At 37.4% G+C, this 6000-nt stretch overlaps 1 pseudogene; it reads left to right on the top strand.

Moving 5' to 3' along the window:
- The first annotated feature begins 5394 nt into the window (after positions 1-5394).
- LOC123661301 lies at positions 5395-5535 on the top strand (annotated as a pseudogene).
- Positions 5536-6000: the final 465 nt, after the last annotated feature.

Below are 6000 nucleotides of genomic sequence, written 5' to 3'. Positions count from 1 at the left end.
CCCAAACCTAACCCAAACCTAACCCAAACCTAACCCAAACCTAACCCAAACCTAACCCAAACCTAACCCAAACCTAACCCAAACCTAACCCAAACCTAACCCAAACCTAACCCAAACCTAACCCAAACCTAACCCAAACCTAACCCAAACCTAACCCAAACCTAACCCAAACCTAACCCAAACCTAACCCAAACCTAACCCAAACCTAACCCAAACCTAACCCAAACCTAACCCAAACCTAACCCAAACCTAACCCAAACCTAACCCAAACCTAACCCAAACCTAACCCAAACCTAACCCAAACCTAACCCAAACCTAACCCAAACCTAACCCAAACCTAACCCAAACCTAACCCAAACCTAACCCAAACCTAACCCAAACCTAACCCAAACCTAACCCAAACCTAACCCAAACCTAACCCAAACCTAACCCAAACCTAACCCAAACCTAACCCAAACCTAACCCAAACCTAACCCAAACCTAACCCAAACCTAACCCAAACCTAACCCAAACCTAACCCAAACCTAACCCAAACCTAACCCAAACCTAACCCAAACCTAACCCAAACCTAACCCAAACCTAACCCAAACCTAACCCAAACCTAACCCAAACCTAACCCAAACCTAACCCAAACCTAACCCAAACCTAACCCAAACCTAACCCAAACCTAACCCAAACCTAACCCAAACCTAACCCAAACCTAACCCAAACCTAACCCAAACCTAACCCAAACCTAACCCAAACCTAACCCAAACCTAACCCAAACCTAACCCAAACCTAACCCAAACCTAACCCAAACCTAACCCAAACCTAACCCAAACCTAACCCAAACCTAACCCAAACCTAACCCAAACCTAACCCAAACCTAACCCAAACCTAACCCAAACCTAACCCAAACCTAACCCAAACCTAACCCAAACCTAACCCAAACCTAACCCAAACCTAACCCAAACCTAACCCAAACCTAACCCAAACCTAACCCAAACCTAACCCAAACCTAACCCAAACCTAACCCAAACCTAACCCAAACCTAACCCAAACCTAACCCAAACCTAACCCAAACCTAACCCAAACCTAACCCAAACCTAACCCAAACCTAACCCAAACCTAACCCAAACCTAACCCAAACCTAACCCAAACCTAACCCAAACCTAACCCAAACCTAACCCAAACCTAACCCAAACCTAACCCAAACCTAACCCAAACCTAACCCAAACCTAACCCAAACCTAACCCAAACCTAACCCAAACCTAACCCAAACCTAACCCAAACCTAACCCAAACCTAACCCAAACCTAACCCAAACCTAACCCAAACCTAACCCAAACCTAACCCAAACCTAACCCAAACCTAACCCAAACCTAACCCAAACCTAACCCAAACCTAACCCAAACCTAACCCAAACCTAACCCAAACCTAACCCAAACCTAACCCAAACCTAACCCAAACCTAACCCAAACCTAACCCAAACCTAACCCAAACCTAACCCAAACCTAACCCAAACCTAACCCAAACCTAACCCAAACCTAACCCAAACCTAACCCAAACCTAACCCAAACCTAACCCAAACCTAACCCAAACCTAACCCAAACCTAACCCAAACCTAACCCAAACCTAACCCAAACCTAACCCAAACCTAACCCAAACCTAACCCAAACCTAACCCAAACCTAACCCAAACCTAACCCAAACCTAACCCAAACCTAACCCAAACCTAACCCAAACCTAACCCAAACCTAACCCAAACCTAACCCAAACCTAACCCAAACCTAACCCAAACCTAACCCAAACCTAACCCAAACCTAACCCAAACCTAACCCAAACCTAACCCAAACCTAACCCAAACCTAACCCAAACCTAACCCAAACCTAACCCAAACCTAACCCAAACCTAACCCAAACCTAACCCAAACCTAACCCAAACCTAACCCAAACCTAACCCAAACCTAACCCAAACCTAACCCAAACCTAACCCAAACCTAACCCAAACCTAACCCAAACCTAACCCAAACCTAACCCAAACCTAACCCAAACCTAACCCAAACCTAACCCAAACCTAACCCAAACCTAACCCAAACCTAACCCAAACCTAACCCAAACCTAACCCAAACCTAACCCAAACCTAACCCAAACCTAACCCAAACCTAACCCAAACCTAACCCAAACCTAACCCAAACCTAACCCAAACCTAACCCAAACCTAACCCAAACCTAACCCAAACCTAACCCAAACCTAACCCAAACCTAACCCAAACCTAACCCAAACCTAACCCAAACCTAACCCAAACCACCAAACCACCAAACCACCAAACCACCAAACCACCAAACCACCAAACCACCAAACCACCAGAAAACTGATCCATCGCTTATCATATGTTTTAAGATTATCACAACGTTAGCGCGATTTAAAGTACAACCACTGTCATCTAGTGTGTGAAGACGACAAACCAATTTTTATGTTTAATTAATTCTTTCGTTACATATCGATCACAATACAAATTAGTGTAAACATGTTGGTGGTGAAGATATATTCTTATTTTTTTTTTTTTTTTTTTTTTTTTTTGGGAACACTAACAAAGTACACACCATTTTCATATTTATTTCAAGTACAAATACGATAACCGTAGAGACTGAGTGTAACTTTAATTATAGGTGATAACTACATTTAACTAGCATACACTTATTCCATAATATAAATAACATACAAATGTTAAGAACTTAAGATAGTGTTTGACAATAAAATTAAATCAAAGAATTAAAGAGAAATAAAATAGAAATCATTTGTAAAAAAATTGTAACCAAAAAAAAAATAATTGAGTTTGCTCGCAAACGAAAAAAAACCGACTTCAATTACATCGACGAGTAATACAACGTAGATCGACGAAAAAATACTCAAGTAACTGCGCGTTATCAAAGATTACTCAAAAAGTAGTGATCAGATCTCAATGAAATTTATATGTGACCACATGACAAACATCAGCTTTCGATTAAATTAAAAATTATTAAAATCGGTACACCCAGTAAAAAGTTGTTGCGGATTTTCAAGAAGTTCCTTCGATTTCTCTGGGGTCCCATCATCAGATCCTGGTTTTCTTATCATGGTACCAAACCAGGGATATCCCCTTTTCAACAAAAAAAGAATTATCAAAATCGGTACACCCAGTAAAAAGTTATTGCGGATTTTCAAGAATTTCCATCAATTTCTCTGGGACTCCATCATCAGATCCTGGTTTCCTTATCACGGTACTAAACTTGGGATATCTCCTTTCCAACAAAAAAAGAATTATCAAAATCGGTACATCCAGTAGAAAGTTATGCGATATAATACAACGTAGGTCGACGAAAAAAGCGTCAAGTAAAAACGCATTATTAGATATAGCTCGAAAAGTAGTTGTTAGATCTCAAATAAATTTAAATGGGACCAATTGGCACACACCACCTTTCGATTAAAAGAAAATTTGTCGAAATCGCTCGACCCAGTCAAAAGTTCTGATGTAACATACATAAAAAAAAAAAAAAAAAAAAAAAAAAAATACAGTCGAATTGAGAACCTCCTCCTTTTTTGGAAGTCGGTTAAAAAAGAAAAAAAAAAAAAAAAAAAAAAACTGCTTATAAATACATCATTATTACAGCCTATACAGTCCACTGCTGGACATAGGCCTCCACAAGTTCACGCCAAAAATAACGTGAACTCATGTGTTTTGCCCATGCACCACGCTGGGCAGGCGGGTTGGTGACCGCAGTACGGTCTTTGTCGCACCGAAGACGCTGCTGCCCGTCTTCGGCCTGTGTATTTCAAAGCCAGCAGTTGGATGGTTATCCCGCCATCGGTCGGCTTCTTAAGTTCCAAGGTGGTTGTGGAACCTTGTTATCCCTTAGTCGCCTCTTACGACACCCACGGGAAGAGAGGGGGTGGCTAAATTCTTTAGTGCCGTAGCCACACAGCACATATAAATACAATAAAATCATTATTTTAAATTTAAAATTTTTGTCGTTAAAAAAAAAAAAAAAAAAATCTATGTCCAGGTGTTTTTAAATAATGCAGTGGGATCTCATCATCCTGTTTAAAGGTCTTTGATAACCCAATTTAGAACAAACTGAGGTACAATAAAATAGCATTCGTTTATTTATACGTAGACATTTACATACATATTATAGGTATATATATAATGTTTTACAGATGTAGACTTTTGTTTGCCTGATACGACATGCACCATGAGGATTTACCGTTATCACAAATAATATTGTTTTTAATGTTGTTAGACTATTATTTAGTCCAAGTTTGCCAATTTAAAAAAAAAAAAAAAAAAAAAAAAAAAGTAGAAAATAATTTTTAATTACAAAGAGTTTATATTACAGTAGTAGGAGATCGATCAATCAATAATATTAATGAATTACTTCAAAATAAAACCACCCAAAAAAATTTTGTGCTTTTGATTTTTTAAATTATTTAAACTAAACTATAAAATATTCACTTAAGCATGTAATTTTATTTAATTTTTTTTTCCGTATAATATACTTTGAATAAAAGCTAAATAAAAGAATATTTATTTTAAATGCTGGGCGTATGAAGGTTCATAACCACTTTGGACAGGAAGTAGATAACGTGGAGAGAACGACAACGGCAAAACAGAACTTTTCTAGCAACTTTTTAATTATTAACTAGCGACTCAACCGGGCTTCGCACGGGCAATGCTGATACTAAATATACTTACAGAATGTTTTTATATACCTACAACGTTCACATCTTTTTTAACCGACTTCCAAAACAGGAGGAGGTTCTCAATTCGACTGTACTTTTTTTATGTATGTTACATCAGAACTTTTGACCGTGTGGACCGATTTCGACAAATTTTTTTTTAATCGAAAGGTGGTGTGTGTCAATTGGTCACATTTAAATTTATTTGAGATCTAACAACTACTTTTCAAGTTATGTCTAATAATGCGTTTTTACTTGACGCTTTTTTCGTCGACCTACGTTGGATTATACCGCATAACTTTCTACCGGATGTATCGATTTTGATAATTCTTTTTTTTTGTTGGAAAGAATATATCCCTAGTCTGGTACCACGATAAGGAAACCAGGATCTGATGATGGGATCCCTGAGAAATCGAGGGAAACTCTTGAAAATCCACAATAACTTTTTACTGGGTGTACCGATTTTAATAATTTTTAATTTAATCGAAAGCTGATGTTTGTCAAGTGGTTACATATAAATTTTATTGAGATCTGATAACTACTTTTTGAGTAATCTTTGATAACGCGTAGTTGTTTGACTATTTTTTCGTCGATCTACGTTTATTACTCGTCGATGTAACTGAAGTCGGTTTTTTTTTTTAGTTTGCGAGCAAACACAATTATTGTTATTAGACAATACAAACACGTTTTATTTAGAAGTTAAACGTCCATACCACGTTGAATACACCGGTTTACCACGTTGAATACACCGGTTCTCGTCCGATCACCAAAGATAAGCAACGTTGGGCGCGGTCAGTACTTGGATGGGTGACCGCCGGGGAACACCGCGTGACGTTGGCTTTTTGTTTTTTTTTTTCAATTAGTTTTTGTAATTTAGCTTAACATAAAAAAATTAAAGATTCCATAATGAAAATAATTTTTTATTAGAATATCTATTCTTCTTCGAAGTTCGAGATACGAAATGTAAACAGTCTATAATTTAACAAAACACATCATGTTCTTGCGGATAATTTATTATTTCATGGCACACACAAGAATGAAACATTAAAGGACTTTTTTACAACTTACAGAAAACGTCGTGAAAAATAATATTTATAAAATATATATACTACGTTCACAGCTCGACAAAACAGAGCCACCTAGCGTGTGCTATAGAAACTGCAAAGATTGTTAAATTAATATCAATAGTATTACATTGCAAACTAATAACTAGATAGCGCTTGAACGGAAATCTAAATCTTTAGATTTTTTTTTTTTTTAATTAGTTTTGTTTAATTAGTTTTTTTTTTTCAATGAGTTTGCCAA

Source organism: Melitaea cinxia, chromosome 16 (genome assembly GCF_905220565.1).
Source record: "Melitaea cinxia chromosome 16, ilMelCinx1.1, whole genome shotgun sequence".
Taxonomy (NCBI): domain Eukaryota; kingdom Metazoa; phylum Arthropoda; class Insecta; order Lepidoptera; family Nymphalidae; genus Melitaea; species Melitaea cinxia.
The sequence above is the reverse complement of the archived record's forward strand: the minus strand, read 5'-3'. Positions and strand labels throughout refer to the sequence as shown.